The sequence below is a fragment of the Hyla sarda genome, chromosome 1, assembly GCF_029499605.1.
Source record: "Hyla sarda isolate aHylSar1 chromosome 1, aHylSar1.hap1, whole genome shotgun sequence".
Lineage (NCBI taxonomy): Eukaryota > Metazoa > Chordata > Amphibia > Anura > Hylidae > Hyla > Hyla sarda.
In genome coordinates, this window is record NC_079189.1 from 95,849,288 (window position 1) to 95,866,751 (window position 17,464).

Below are 17,464 nucleotides of genomic sequence, written 5' to 3' on the forward strand. Positions count from 1 at the left end.
ATAGTACCGATAAAAAATTCAGATCATGGCTCAAAAAATTAGCTCTCATACATCCATATATACGGAAAAATAAAAAAGTTATAGGACCCATAAGTGGACAGTTTTTAACATACTAATTTTGGTGCATGTAGTTAGAATTTTTTTAAGTAGTAAAATTAAATAAAACCTATATAAATGTGTTATCTTTATAACCGTATGGACCTACAGAATAAAGATAAGGTGTCATGTGTACTGGAAAGGGCAAAATGGCTTTTTATTTATTTATTTTATTTTATTTTTTTGCCCCACAAATATATATATTTTTTGGTTTGGCCATAGATTTTGTGGTGGAATGATTAATGGTATTACAAAGTAAAATTGGTGGCGCAAAAAACAAGCCCTCATATGGTTCTGTAGGTGGAAAATTGAAAGTTCTATGATTTTTAGAAGGTGAGAAGGAAAAAACAAAAGTGCAAAAATGAAAGTGGCCTGAGAGGGAAGGTTAAATGTGAATGGAAATTCTCTGGCCCAGTTACAATATCAAAAACCAAAAAATCAAAAAATTATGCAAAACCCATTCCAGAAAAAGTTCTATAGTGTCTTCCTGTGCCGTGACAAAAAGGGGTTCACCTCCCACCTTCTATTTGTGTCAGCATTCACAAGATAACAAGGAGCTGACAATCTTACGCAGTTTGAGTCCTTGAGGTCACCTAGTCAGTGAAAAACTGGATTGTGGTGACTTCGGGGTGGGTTTGAAAAAGGAAGCAGTGGGGAAAGAAGGGGAAGCTGGGACTTTTTCAGCTTGCACAGAAACCTAGTACCAACAGAGTCAGTTGGCACTGCTGTGCACAGGATGTCCACGTTCTATAGTGTAAATGTCCTCTTAGAAGACACCACACAGAAATTTCTAGATCAATGCTCATTTCCAGAGCCTGTTACAAAGCTCGAGTAACATCCAGGAGAGCCTCACAAATGAACAATAGATCATGTAGCCCTTTGTTTTTATCTCTTACTGGGCTCACATCCCTTATTACAGGGGGAAAGACATGAATTAAGCCGAGTAAAAAAGCATTTGCTCTTTCATCAGCTTATCGCTGGCCTTTCACACAGGGCCATGTGGACCTGTTTGGCCAATAATTGTTGCCACTAAATTTAGGATCATAAGGTCAGTAGAAAGTGGAGCAGATAATCAAAACTGACTGCTCCCAAAATCTGCTGCAATTTGCTCCATAAAATGTGTTATATGGCTTGCACCATATTTAAAATTTGTTCTAGCCACTTTTTAGGCACTTTTGTGCCATGCTGGACGAGGGGCTTGTGACTAACCAAAAAGTGGGTATGGTCTTACGTCAAAGGGGGCCTAAACTCAGGTTTTTTGGCAAAAAAGTAAGCAAACTAATAAAGATGCAAACTAAACACTATAAAGATGAGCCAGATTTTAAAAGCCACTTGATACATTGTCATAAATCTGGCAAATTCTAAGACTTTTTTACTGGTATATTCTTTTATTTTAAACTGATTAGATAGTTTTCGATTACCTGACCCAGTGAACTATGAGGCCAAATAGAGCTGCAAACTAAAGTCCTATGTTAAGGGGAGGAAATGAATCTATAACATTTTATATAGTGATGGCTGGTGGATGGGAAGTAATACAAGGGACAACGAGAGACAAAGCAGAAATGAATGAAAAAGAAAAAGAAAATACACAAAGAAAAAAAAAACTTAACAAGTTTGAATGCTGAAAACTGTAGCAAACCGATGCAGAAAGAAGTCCTATTGGTCAGGTTATGCGTAAGTTATGAGACATTTGTGTAGGAGGTTCTGGGAAGGCTTTTGGAGAAAGCTGACGGGAACAATGGCGAGGAGTAAAGGACACATGCGTGGTGTCCCAGAGCAGAACAACTTTACTACCTGAGCTCTGTCGGGTGTTTGTTAACCCAAAGGTGCCTGTCTCTGAACCTAATTTGAGTTTTGGTGTGTTCTGAGGTAAAAATATATTTATTTATGTTTTCCAGCCTTTATTGCTACTGTGCCTTGTACTGCTTTGTAAGAGTTAAAGGTTTTCCTCTGTAAAGAACTAATGAGTAGCCTAAGTAACAGTCCTCAGTCAATGAGGTTGAGTCCACCCTTCCTCCAGCTAGTCTCATGAGACAAAAATGAGCCTTAGGTTTAGTGTAGTTTGGCTCTAGCCAGAGATGTGGGTGTGGAGAGACCCCGAGCTGCTGTCTCCGGCTCTTGTACCTCATGAGAGTAGGTCTCAAGTGTTTTCCACCTGTGCTGAACTTTTTTGTACACGGATCCCGTTGCCCGTGGTAAAGTCAAGTTGCCTCAGCAAGGCTTTGGGGACAATAGCATACGTCTGGCGGGCCCCATACTGAAAATTGGATGGAGGTGTGAATTTACTCTGGGCCACACCTATCCCTTATGTCCTCCCAGGTGGCATGCATGAGAAATGGAACTCCGACCGTGAAGAATAAAGCTTGTGTCAGTTATCTCCAGTGATCTCCTGTCAAATGTTTGCAGTCAGTGTAAAGTCCTGAATCAAGTCAGTCTCTTCATTGAACATCTCCAGTACAGCAACCTGTGTAAACTGCGAGACAAATTCCTGCTGTATCACAAAAATCATCCCAGGAGGGGTTAATCACCAAGTCTCAAAAGTGCACAAAACCAAAGGGTGTGGAAAGATACAACCTGTTTCTGAATAAGGAGAACCAACCAAGTCCCTTCCTAAGTAGAACTCAAATGACTGTTCTCTTGTCCAAGGGATGGTTAAAGAGGCTGCACTTCCTAAGGACTTCCTTTCAGTGGCCATTTTGTTGGAGCCAGCTATAAAGCAAAGGGATAGGCTCTGCCTCTGTAGCCCATCTTGTGTGAGTTAGCCAGTAACCATGGCTGAGTGTCTACCTCCTGAGAACGACTCTGGGTGTACTAAGATGGCGACCAGCGCCCAGCATGTTGTGGAGGCTGCCAGTTTTCACAATGCTACTAGTCAAGTTGGCTGACTGAAGACAACTCAGGACTCCTCCGGTCATCTTGTCCCCCTCAGTCAAGTCAACTCCAGCAGACACCTGTACTTCTGCAGCGAGTCCCACAGTTTACCCCAGAGGGGCACAACCTTATGTTGTACAAGACTATTGTCCTGTCCTTACGGCACTAACTACAGTGTCTTGTGTTTCAACTGTTTCTACCCTAGCAAGGAACACTTATCAACAAGAGTGGGATGGGAGAGCCCAACACTACTACTATGCCACTAATGTCTATACTCTTAATTCCTCCAAGTTCTGTTGGCGAAAAAATACTAATGTTCCTGTGTTATTTACTTGTGTGCCCACGTTGGCATAACCATTTTTACCATTTCAGTTTACAGTAGCATTCCATTTCAAGACTTCTCATGTGCCTTGGCCATGAACTCCTTAAATCCTTCTTACTTGTGTTGCAGGATCCAATACCCTTCTCAGCTGCTCATGTACAGCACTGTGTAAGTGTTGCATCATGTGCCTTAATATACTGTACAATGTCTTAGTCAGTGATCAACTGTCTTAGTCAGGAAAATGTCTTCTGTCAAAAAGTCAGTCCTAGTCCAATGTATTTCCAATGTGCATTAGGTGTGCTAGTGTAGTACCATGTAGTTCTTTATGCATTAGATCATGTCATATTTATTGTAGGCCAAAAAATAAATAAAAAATGAATCATTATGTTTAATAGAATAATAACATGGCAAAGTGTCCACCATGTTGTATGAATTCTAAGAAGGCCTAAACAGAGTTCATGGGTAGATCACAGATTTTTGAATGTTTGTAAAGGTGTTATCTGTCTAAAACAAGTCAAGACAATACCCATGATGTTTGACAAGTCTCCAAGGAAAGTCCTGGAGAATGAAACTCATTGTCTGTAATTTTGACTCCAATGGGGTTTCTGCTCTGTGTTTAAAAATGGATTGTATTTGCATTCTAATTATCTGTATCTCTGGCCATCTATTTGAGATGCCTGAGAGCTATCAATGGCATTGTTGTAAAAAGATGTTGATGTGTATACAAGTGGCCAAAATGATCCTTTGCATCTATAACACAATTATAGTAAATTAATGTTTAGCTGTGATGTCAGGTAACTAGACATGTGACTAGCCCTGATCTCCATACACACACCCACCAGTCATCATTGGATAATACATTATTACTTGGGTGGATCCTTAAGATAGGAAAGAGGTTAAAAACATGGGTAGGAGGCCTCATATAGATCAGAAAGACTAAGATGAAGAACCAGGGAGAAAGTTAGACCCAATAAGCCCATCCTTCTCTGCTTACCGTTTATTACTACAGGCGTTCCCATGGACCCCAGGCAGCCATCTTTCTTTCATCCAGTAGTACGCTTGGTAAGATACACAGGTTTCTTATATGATTAAGTTACCTCATTTTAATGTGGACAAAATTATGTTATGTATATTCGCAGACTTGGCTTATAGCTAACCTCAATTATGAGATGGTAATAGTAGTTTATAAGCCACACTCCCTTCTACTGCAGATGAACGGGGCGTGTCTTATGGGGATCAATGCAATGATCATATTGCACATTAGCACAGTCTGATGGGATCCAATCCTCTGCTCCAACACATGACATAATAATAATTTCCACAACTTAATTTAAGTCTTCCGAAAGTAGTAGTGTACTATGAATTGTATATTTAGTACTGCATCTTACCAGAGATAGTTGTGGTTAGAACTGGGCAGGGTTTATTCCCATTTTATGCATGTACTTATGCCCCTGGACCAGAAAACTTATGCCCCAGGTTTCACTTTGCTATATTGCACTACAAAGTTTATGCACTTAATGTTTGGTATCATGCTAGTAATATTGCACATATAGTAGTGACAATGTTAATATAAACCAAACCCTTTAAAGAATTTCAGCACCCTCTTGTTTCCACATCCTACTTTGTACCAAACTCATCTTATCCGTTAAACCTTATCTGTCTCCCCTGTGTTTACCCAATGTGTTAGTCCAGTCAAATCAACCCTCCAGGATGCGGCCAAGGACAGCTTTACTTAAGAAGGGGAGTTTGTAGTGTCCCAGAGCAGGACACCTTTACTTCATGAGCTCTGTCGAGTGGTTGTTACTCCCAAGGCACCTGTCTCTGATCCTAATTTGAGTTTTGGTGTGTTCTGAGGTAAAAATGTCTTTATTTGTGTCTTCCTATTCCTCGCAATCTCCCAGCCGATATGCACGACAAAAGGAACTCCGTCTGTGAACAATCCAGTTTGAGTCAGTCATCTTCAGTCATCTCCTGTCATCTCCTGTCAAATGTCTCCAGTTATTGTAAAGTCCTGAGTCAAGTCAGTCTAGATTGTCTCCACAAGTACTATATGACCAGCATCTCCAGTTAACTGTGGCTTCTCACTACGCTCAGTGCACCAGTGTAACTCTGTGGAGGAATAATTTCCTGCCACTTGGATACCGATGACTACTTCCTTCGGAGTTCTGGTAAGTGAACTTAATCTGCAAGACTATTATCAGCAACATTTGCAAACATACCACACTCTTGGTGACTGAAACTTTTCACCAGCCAGCCAAGTATCTGTGTGACAGTAGTCCACTCCATCATCCTCCACTTACTGCACATGGAATCAGTAGGAGCTTGAAATATTTCTTGGTGCTCTTGAGTATGGAATGTATAAATTATTGTATGCAAATATGAGCTTAAAGGGAATGTGTAACCAAATGTGATTCTTTTTTTCTTTTTTTAGAAGGGTTAAATAATTTTTCACATTTTTAAAATATTTTTGGAAATATTTTTTCTTTTAAAGTAAGGGGCCATCCTGTTGGTTTCCTTTTTCCATACTTGTTCTGGCGAATTTCACAAGGGAGCGCACCACTCTGTTTACTCAATTGTTTTATACTGCTTTCTTTAAAACATCACGTTTAGCAAAACGGATATACTGTGTATGGTATGGTATAATGCCTAAAGGGTGATACATGCCATTAATCCTTTCTTTGGTATTTTGCACTTACCCCACCCCTAGAAATCAATAGTGCATCAGTCTTTCCAGGAGTGTTCATTTAATAATTATAATGTTTTACAAACATCATAAACAAAGTCATTAAGTGTTGAGTAAATTATATATTAATAACTGAAATCATTGGAACACGAGGGGCAGTTAAAACAAGTAGAAAGGAAGATTGTAGCAAGGGTCCAGCTCCTGGGTGTGCAAAAATCAATAAAACTTAGCTTTTAATAGAGCACATAAAAACATGGAAAAATCGACACTCGGTGGCAAGTGACATGTTACTTTAAAAGAGAGGTGAAACGTGACATGTTACTTGCCACCGAGTGGCGATTTTTCCATGTTTTTATGTGCACTATTAAAGGCTAAGTTTTATAGATTTTTGCACACCCAGGAGCTGGACCCTTGCTACAATTTTCCTTTCTACATGTTACGTGGAGTGGCGGCTCCCTGCACCCGTGCTCCGGGACCATTGACAGATGCTTAATTCATATGGACTTTGGTGAGCTGATCTTCACTTTTTTGCTTTTTTCTCAGCAGTTAAAATAAGTTGATTTGTACTATGAAATCTTATTCAGTTTTTAGCACAGCACTACCTAATAATAATCTTGAGTAATGGACTCAGAATCACCACTTGCTGAAGAATACCTGCAGTAGACATCTGTAATTACTGAGGGTGAGAAAAAGACTATTCCAGTCTGTTGGTTCTAAGCATACTGTGTCATCTGGAGAAGAGAATAATTATATAAAAATCTGATGAATTCCCTGGCTTCATTTCCTCTCAGTGCCACACATCTAAACATGAAGAAAGAACCACTGTGTAAAGGTTGGTAATTTTAATGACCCTGAAGATTATATAATTTGAACATGTATTTTGTAGGTTGGAAGAAAATCACAGATGGCATATATAAATGGGTTTTTCCACCACAAGAATTGTTGAATTTCTATTGTTTCTATCCCTTTCTCCCCTATATTATGTAAAACAAAAAGCAAAAAAACATTACATGTACTCAAATATCGTGTCAAATATAATTAGCCTAATATACAGTAGCTGTGTTAATAGAAACATTTTAAAGTTCTTTGAAATGCCAGCATCCAGAGGGCCAAAAGAAGGTGCAGTATCAGGCTAGTGATTGATAATTATAGTGCCATGTTCACCCAAGCATACACCCCAAAAAGTGCAATTTCATAGTCAATTCCTTGATCTGGGGACCCCGCGATCTCCCAGCTACACCCAGCATTCATTACAGTGTTGGGTGCAGCGCTGGATGCTCATGACGTCACGATCACGCCTCGCTTGTGACTTCACAGCCATGCCCCACACTGTCACACCCCCTCCCATAGACTTGCATTGAGGGGCGTGTCCGTGATGTCACGAGTGGGGTGTGACCGTGATGTCACGAGCCTCCGGCCCACATCGCCAGTCATCCGGCATGGAGCGAAGTTTGCTCCGTGCATCGGATGTCTGGGGTGCCGCAGCCGAGACAGGGGATAAGATGTCTGAACTACATTTCAAACCACATCTATGCCCAGCCTCCGCAATATTATCCAGTTATGCTGAAAAAGTGTTTGATAATGTGTGGTGTTATTGGGTCTGGAAAGTAAAGAGACACATTGGTTTTGCAGGTCCTTTCATTTCATAGCTTACATCTCTTTATTTCTGCCCCCAAACTAGGGTTCATCTGGCAACGGGTATTTTTCCACTGCATTTACTTATGTTTCCCTACGTTTGGCACTTTTCCTTATGTTTTTTTTTTTACAACAGCTGAGGGGTTTTCCATGGCTTAAATCCACCACATTTTCCGTGGAAACCTTAGTAAATATGTTGGGATTTTTCAAAAATCCTTTTCAGTGGTCAAGCCCCCTTTCCCCAGCATCCATGTCCTTTTTTTTTTAGAGTTTTCTGAATATAAAGTAGAGTTGGTTGGGTTTTTAACCTCTGAAGGACGAAGGGCGTACTTGTACCCACAATATATAACGTGGGGCCACGGGCTTGCCCCATGTCATATCGGGTCGGTCCCGGCACACAGTAATGGCTGGGACCCATGGCTAATACCGGACATTACTGATCGTAGCAGCCTTCTACCATATGAGTCTATTGCCATATCATATTCTAGCAGTAAAGGAGATGTGTCATCAGTTTCTGTCAATCAGTTTCAATAGTGCAGGTGACACTGATGACAACAGTACTTAACTGATCCCGTTCTGTGCTCCGGTTCTCCCACTATCTTCCACCATTGTTTTCATTCCAGGGCTGACTTAGAGCATGGGCGGAGCTTCCTGACATCACTGATGCTGTTTGCTTATTAGAGATAGAGGCGGGATTAACATTGTTATTTAGCTTGCCTACTACATTATGGGTACACTTGATCAAGGTGTCGACTTGCTATTATAACTTTATGTTTGAAGCTAGTCTTGTTTACCCTTGGTCTCCTCCGGCCCTCCTCCATGCCCTTATAGAGGGATGAAAAGACTGTAGAATTAGGATGAAATTGTCCTTCTTGTTGCGTAAAGACATGCCTTTGGGAAGACATAAGTTATATTGTGCCTGGAAACAGGTTGGGATCATGAAAAAACAACATCTGCTTCATCTTCCAAATTTGTGTTAATTTAACTTTGCGGAATTTGGTCATAGGTATGGTCTTGGTTCAGGCATTTTTCTGCAATAGAACAAATTAAAGGGGTATTCCACCCATAGACATCTTATCCCCTATCCAAAGGATAAGGGGTAATGTCAGGGACCGACCAGGGGGCACGGAGAGTGAGCCCTAAACTGACCCTAAAACTTCTCTCCCTGCCTACTTTCCCAACCACCCTAACCGGTGGATCGACAACTGGGCGCCGGTCCCTCCCTGAACTAAAGTGCAGTGGCCTAATAAAAACAGATACTAATAAATAGTCGGTCACAAACCAGAAACATAACAGGAACATACAACTCTATAGTATAAAGTTCAGAGGACACAGATCAGAGAATTAGTACAGAGGACACTATATCAGCGGACATGAACAGAGGACTTAGTGGTCGTGAACAGAGGACACTATAGATAAGCGGTCATGAACAGAACTCCAAAGATCTGAATAAAGAACTAATAAACATATAGAGTTCAAAACACCAGACAGGAAAACAGATGAGTCTGAACATACTCCAGAAACAAAACAGGAATAAGCTTAATCCCTTTGAAAAACCTCCGGTAGACACAGGAATAACAATACCCTCTGAGTCCCCACGGACAGGTAAAGGGATCTATCGCTAAACAGGAATATTTGAAATCCCACATAAAACCTCCAGTAGACAAGGAGTCCCCATGCACAGGTAAAAGGGATGCCTAGATATACAGGATATATTTATAGAACACTGTTCTACAACCGTTGGTCTCATCCCCAAGTGTAACACTGTTCACACTGAACACAAGACAGGAATCGCAATCCTTCAGAAAACCTCCAGTAGACACGGAGCCCCATGGACAGGTAACAGGGATGCCTAGTAGCAACTCAGAACACAGATAAAACAGGATATATTGTAATTATAGAACACTGTTCACACTGAACACAAGACAAGAATAATCGCAATCCCTTCAGAACACCTCCAGTAGATGCAGGAATAACAATACCCTCTGAGTCCCCATGAACAAGTAACAGGGATGCCTAAATACACAGGATATAGATATAGAACACTGTTCACACTGAACACAAGATAGGATAAATCATAATCCCTCAAAACACCTCCAGTAGACAAGGAGTCCCCATGGAATGGTAACAGGGATGCAACATAGGACACTGTTCACACTGGACACACAAACTATACACTCCACTCCACCAACAAAGTAGCCATTAATAATAAATCCAAATAGACTACTGGCCAGTGGCACACTCCACAGTGTGGTCAGAAGCTGTCCTAGTAGGAAAAACAGAAATATAAAGCACAAAAGTTCATATAAACGGATACAAGAGAAAACACAGTGTGAACGGACACATAACAAAAAGGATATACAAATCCTAAAACAGACTATACAAACACAGATTAAAATCTACTAAAAGCATGCTATCTAACCAGGGGTAAAAGCCCAGACATATCAAGATAAATGCAAGGTGCATGCTAAAACAGATAGTACAGAGTGGGCCTGTATATTAACTTCCTGTTTGTTGCACATTAGTATATGTGAGGGGGAAAACTTTTCAAGATGGGTGGTGACCATGGCGGCCATTTTGAAGTTGGTCATTTTGAATCCAACTTGTTTTTTTCAATAGGAAGAGGGTCATGTGACACATCAAACTTATCATGATGTGCTTGGTTTTAGCTTAACTTTATTCTTTCATGAGTTATTAACAAGTTTCTGACCACTTATAAAATGTGTTCAATGTGCTGCCCATTGTGTTGGATTGTCAATGCAACCCTCTTCTCCTACTCTTCACACACTGATAGCAACACAGCAGGAGAAATGCTAGCACAGGCTTCCAGTATCCGTAGTTTCAGGTGCTGCACATCTCGTATCTTCACAGCATAGACAATTGCCTTCAGATGACCCCAAAGATAAAAGTCTAAGGGGGTCAGATCGGGAGACCTTGGGGGCCATTCAACTGGCCCACGGCGACCAATCCACTTTCCAGGAAACACATTTTGTAAGTGGTTAGAAACTTGTAAATAACTCATAAAAGAATAAAGTTACGTTAAAACCAAGCACATTGTTTTTCTTGTGAAATTCCCAATAAGTTTGATGTGTCACATGACCCTCTTCCTATTGAAAAAACAAAAGTTGGATTCAAAATGTGTGACTTCAAAATGGCAGCCATGGTCACCACCCATCTTGAAAAGTTTCCCCCCTCACATATACTAATGTGCCACAAACAGGAAGTTAATATCACCAACCATTCCCATTTTATTAAGGTGTATCCATATAAATGGCCCACCCTGTAGATTAAAAGCTCTAACAAAGAGTGTTTCACCAAGAGCTCCAAGCAGCATGTCCAGCATCATAGAAAGTCAGGATATAATGAAGTCAATCACCAGCCCAGAGGCTAGATTTGGCTGACATTAAATAGACACACCCTAGGAGCTATTGGATAGCAAGCAAAAGGCTATTAACTATTCCCTGACCACGGAACATAAAACTGTTCACACACAACCAATAGCTGTGTGTGAACACAGGCCAATACAGACATGACAGATAAGATGTCTGATCGTGAGGGGCTCACCACTGGGACCCCCCAGCGATCTTCGTGCAGCACCCAGCATTCTGTGCCGGGCTGCTGCTCTAGTCTCGGAAACCTTTGAGTTTCCTGGACTGAAGACGTGATGTCACAAGAGGCTTCTGAGAGTAGAGCAGCAGCCTGGCGCAGAATGTTGGGTGCTGCACGTAGATCTTATCCCCCATCCTAAGGGATAAGATGTCTGATCGCCCCCAGCGATCAGACATCTTATCCCTTAGGATGGGGGATAAGATGTCTATGGGCGGAAAAACCCCTTTAATGGCATTATTTCTTACTTGTCTTCAGGATACATTGAAATAATTTTCTTGGAATCCCTTTGATGACTTGTATTGTGAGGGGGTGGTTCTTTCTCTCTTAAAATAGCAAAAGCAAGAACTTCGTTACTCTATGTCTTAACCTCACAATATTATTAATACTTGGAAACTAAAATAGATAAGGTAGAACTAGTCAAGCCTACGTTAAAAAAGGCTTAGTGAAGGTGCTTAAAGCAGTGGTGAATGAAGTCTGGAGGAATACTCAGTTTAAGGTTTTACATCATGCTTGATCTTATTGAGGCTTGCCCCAATTGCAGTCAAAGATGGAAAGACCTGCTCCATGGGCTGCTTATGCAAACATACATTTTGAGACAAGTTGTTTGACTGGAGTGAAAAGTCTATATTAAGCTACCAGTAGACACATTATTGGTACTCTTTTACATACCCCTTGCTAACATGGTCAGTAGTGGTTGCTCAGAGATGTTTACGAGCCCGATGGCTAAAACCTTCAATGCCCTCCCTGTCCAATGTCATCCAACAGATGAAAATGTACTTATTGCTATACAAGATGGATGTGAACTCTGCAACAGAATAGTCCACAAAACTAGCATTCAAAAGAGCATTCAAAACTATATCAATACAGTAGACATACAGTATGGCAAATGTAAATTATTAACTAATGTGTGTGGTATGACTGGTGTATATCCAAAAACACTATTTCCATTTTTTTCAGTATCTCTTTGTATCCTTGTATTATTGGAATCACTTATTTTTCTCCTACTTAGTACTATGTGAAGTGTTAGAATCCACTTATAGCACTTTTAGATATATCAATAACTGAGAAAATCCAGCTCAGTGTCTATGTGAGAGCATCTTGCTGTTCACATGTACATCCCATACAGTAACTTACAATGAGTCGGTAGTACCAGGTAGCAAATGTGTCAGAGTGTGAGATGGGGGAACCCCACTGCACTGCACTTTGGTGAGTATGCTCTACCATGACCATATCAAAATAGACTATATATGCAATAGCACCTTATTTGGATGTTTATGGTTGCCTCTTATTTATTATCTTCATGGAGCATGTTTGGTTGTGTTATATTGTGATCATGTAATACAAATTATTATGGTTATAGTATTATTATAGTATAGCCTTGGTATATTAATCTTGTCATTATATTAGATGTATCCATCTGAACTCCCAGGGTGTACAATTTTAGCAGATGGTCCCAGTATATTTCCTACATCAGGGTTACTCTAATGTATATTTAGGATGGTGTTCCTCCACCATATGTTCTTAAAGGAGTATTCCAGGATTTTTTTTTTATTTTACTATGCTACAGTGGCTGTAAAGTTAGTGTAGTTCATAATATAGTGTCTGTACCTGTGTCTAATGGTTTTTTCACAATTCTTAAGTAATTTTTACTCCAATATTTATTCTTAACAGCATACAAAATGACTGTTGTCTCAGATTTTTCCCAGGTAGCAATGCGGCTGAGACCTGACTCACTAGTCAGGTGATGACAGGGAGCCTGTCTGCTTCAATGGGTGGAGCGATCGCTTGGTGGAAGAGAGATCAATCTGCAACTAATGCAACACCTGTAGGCACCCTTAGTGAAAACCACAGGTCTTTTGAATGGATGCAGCTCATTTATATTTCAATGGGTGGGGTGGCTGATGTGTGAGAAGGAAGAAAATGGAATTGTGGGATTTGTAGTAAAAAAAAAGAAAAGAAACAGGAAATACCAGTTCACAAAAAGCTAGCCACAGTATTATGGTAATCTCACAACATAGCCATTTAGCCCCAAGACAAGCGCAGATCTTTCCTAAGTATGTCCATTACTGTCTGCCAGGTATGTTCTAAAATTACCTTATGGTGGATAACCCCTTTAATGTGTTCTTTGTGTAAATGTTTTAAGAGCAGGCCCTTTGTTGTGATATATACTTTGTATTTTGTGATTGACTAATAATCGATTTCAAGTGATATCTATGGTGGTATCTATTTTTATGGCAAGATTAGATAGGATGTGTGCAATATTATCTTCTATTCTCACATAAGGGAATCATTGGCTACAAACAAAGATGTTTTGGCCTGGTTATGAAAATGTCAAAGCAAGGCTGAATGGTTACTAACAAAGAGCTTCAAAGAGTGGAACAGACCTCCTATCCATCAAATTTACTTTAAGAGACTCTCTATACCTTAAGCCAGAACGTGGCTCCATGATTCCATACTTGCTGACTTATATTTGGCACATGAAGGTCTTTTTACACAGAGTTTTCAGCATCTATTTGGTGTTTGTAGCGGGAAGCTTCTGATGCATATTCCAAATTGATTCTTAGAACCCAATTGATCAAAATATGTCAAGAAAGAGTCCTGTGGTATCTGTTGGGCTGGTATATGTTTATCTACATATGTAGCGTATGTGTATGTCTACTGTGCTATGCCATACAGAGACATTACACAAAATGATATGCCACTTCATGCCCATACAATGGCATATACTGAAGGCATCCATCAGAGGTATAATGTACATCATGAAATCCTTACATGCCTCTGATGTACACTGTAAATGCAGTGCGAATAGATCCTAATAGTTATCATGAAGGGGGGCAACCATGCTGTATCATTTAATACATGTTAACTTGCTAAAGAGAATTTTTTTAAACAAATGTAACTTTATTTAGCTTAATATTTCACCACAATAATGAAAAATAAAGTCCATGAGCTGCATTCAATTGGTTCATACTAATACGTAACAGAGCAGCTATTTAAACAAATAAAAGAAACAGATAAAATGTGTGTTAAAAACAGCTTTCAGAGAAGTGCATTTATTTACAAGACATAATAGATGCATCTAGCAATACTTTCAGAGTGGCAGTATTCTGCATGCAGAGTTCTTCAACTGCACCTGTCATAAGTCATTCTCAATATACACCATAGTAATACACAGTAGAACACTGGAAAACAATGTTTTAATATGCTTTTAATATAATAAAGAAATTAAGGAAACTTTGGCAGTATTAGCCAAAAATAATTTATGATAATATACTTTACATTCTATTGTGAAAGGTTGTTACAGGTGTTTACAATATAGGGTGCCCATGTCATTGTAGGTTGTCCGTCTTCAGCTATCTGTAAGACAATAACGGGGAGGTTAAAGATATGTTTTCCAAACAGGGTGCCTCCAATTGTTGCAAAACTATGTATATATAACATATATAGAACTATATGTATATATTTTAAAGAGAAAAAAATGTTGGTTGGGAGCTTTACATAAAACAAAACCTAAACCGAGGATACTGTGATACACATTACCCTATGTGTCAAAAACATACAAGAAAAACCCCAAAATTGTAACAGTCCTGCTAAGTTGAGGTTAAGAGAGAAGATCAGAAAGAAAAATGAGAAAAATGAAAAGAGAGAAAATATGTCCAATAAATAACAGTTTATTATACACTTAAAATACAATATAATGTCTTCTGCAGGGCCCTTGTATCAGACATAGGATAGTAAATGAAAAAGTATTACTAAAAAGTAAATTAAAAAGTATTACTAAAAAGCAATATTCTCTCTTCTCATTTTTCTTCCTGATCTTCTCTCTTAACCTCAACCTAGCAGGACTGTTAACATTTTTTGGTTTTTCTTATATATTTTAAAGCCCTATATAAATAAAAAATGGTAATGATAGAAACTATAGACCGAAGCACAAAAATGAGGTTAAAAGGGGATCTGACAGCTCTATTTGCTGCAGACATCCTCCCTTGATTGACCTACAGGGCTCTGTACATCTGTCATGAAAGGGCTAGGAGGTGAGGGTAAGAAAGGAGGTGTGCCAGGCTGTGGCACTTGAGCAGCCCAGCTCTGCATCCTTAAAGGGGTACTCCGGAGGAGAACTTTTTTTTTTTTTACATCAGCTGGTGTCAAAAAGTTAAACAGATTTCTAAATTGCTTCTATTTAAAAAACTTAATCCTTCCAGTACTCATCAGCTGCTGTATACTACAGAGGAAGTTCTTTTCTTTTTTAATTTCTTTTCTGTCTGACCACAGTGCTCTCTGCTGACATGTCAGGAACTGTCCAGAGGAGGAGCATTCCCCATAGCCTAACCTATCTGCTCTGGCCAGTTCCTGACATGGACAGAGGTGTCAGCAGAGAGCACTGTGGTCAGACTGAAAAGAACAACAACAAAGAACTCAACTTCCTCTGGAACATACAGCAGCTGATAAGTACTAGAAGGATTAAGATTATTAAATAAAAGTAATTTACAAATCTGTTTAACTTTCTGGCACCAGTTTATGAAAAAAAAAATATATATAGTTTTCCACTGGAGTACCCCTTTAACACCTGACTGTGAGAAATTAAAAGGCATTCACTATCAGCTCCAGAAAGGTACACTTGGTTTTTCTACCCTATCAGCTGTCCAGTGGTACCTGCAGCTCTTAGCAGCAAATAGAACTGACAAATTTCCATTCAAGGCTGAAAACCTACACAGATCTAGTGTTACAGAGAGGTCAAGAGAGTTGTATCCAACTGAATCAATTCTGATGGTTTTCTGCAATGTATTAGTTAAAATGTGTCAGCCTAAATTGCTTGCAATGGTGAATTCTTGTGTAGCAGATTTGTTGCAGAAATTTCTGCAACTGTCCTACTTATCTGAAATATCCCCATTCAGATAAATTTAGCTGTTTTTCAGTTGGATTGTATCATGCATTATACAGTATTGTTTGTTAAATACATAGAAAAAGTAGTGGTGCTTTATAAATAAAAATGGGAAACAAAGTTTCTCATTCTTCTTGGTAAATAAGAAGGGTTTACTGGCTAATTCATTAAAAGGAGAAATACAGTGCAAACATAATTTTACGGTTTAGATATAGGGAGCCTGTTCGCAATACATAGTATGGTAGCCCAGTAAGGTAGATGTTACCCCGTACCCTTACTGCCCTGTCAGGCAACCTCCTTCAGTGCCCCAGGGCCCATTGAACCTGTTTCCCCCTGTAAATATGTTCTACAGTGTATTGTATTATAAAATGTGTTGGATCTTTAAGAGTTATGTCATGTGATTGTTACCCAGGAGGTACCAGTGACTACGTGATCCCAAGAGTGACCTATGGGCTCCCTGCTAGTCTCCCTCATATAAGCCCTGGGTGAGCTACAGTGGGGCAAAAAAGTATTTATTCAGCCACCTAATGTGCAAGTTCTCCCACTTAAAAAGATGAGAGAAGCCTGTAATTTTCATCATAGGTATACCTCAACTATGAGACATAATGAGAAAAAAAAACATAAAATTCATAATCCATAAAATCTGATTTATAAAGAATTTATTTGCAAATTATGGTGGAAAATAAGTATTTGGTTAATAACAAAAGTTAATCTCAATACTTTGTTATATACCCTTTGTTGGCAATGACAGAGGTCAAACGTTTTCTGTAAGTCTTCACAAGGTTTTCATACACTGTTGCTGGTATTTTGGCCCATTCCTCCATGCAGATCTCCTCTAGAGCAGTGATGTTTTGGGGCTGTCACTGGGCAACACAGACTTTCAACTCCCTCCAAAGGTTTCTATGGGGTTAAGATCTGAAGACTGGCTTGGCCACTCTAGGACCTTGAAATGCTTCTTACGAAGCCACTCCTTCATTGCCCGGGCAGTTTGTTTGGGATCATTGTCATGCTGAAAGATCCAGCCAGGTTTAATCTTCAATGTCCTTGCTGATGAAAAGAGGTTTTCACTCAAAATCTCACGATACATTGCCCCATTCATTTTTTCCTTTGCAAGGATCAGTCGTCCTGGTCCCTTAGCAGAAAAAAAGCCCCAAAGCATAATATTTCCACCCCCATGCTTCAAAGTAGGTATTTTGTTCTTTGGATGCAGCTCAGCATTCTTTCTCCTCCAAACACGATGAGTTGAGTTTTTATCAAAAAGTTCTACTTTGGTTTCATCTGACCATATTCATATGACATTCTCCCAATACTCTTCTGGATCATCCAAATGCTCTCTAGCAAACTTCAGACGGGCCCGGACATGTAT

General features: G+C 39.6%; 1 protein-coding gene across 2 annotated transcripts in view; it reads right to left on the reverse strand.

Moving 5' to 3' along the window:
* Nucleotides 1–14,104: 14,104 nt before the first annotated feature.
* The window catches only part of NMU (neuromedin U), a 123,313-nt gene continuing 119,953 nt past the window's right edge, over nt 14,105–17,464 (reverse strand). For both annotated transcript variants that reach the window (XM_056558286.1, XM_056558278.1), the window contains one exon: nt 14,105–14,573. The gene's annotated coding sequence lies outside the window, so the exon portion shown is untranslated. The remainder of the gene's footprint in view (nt 14,574–17,464) is intronic.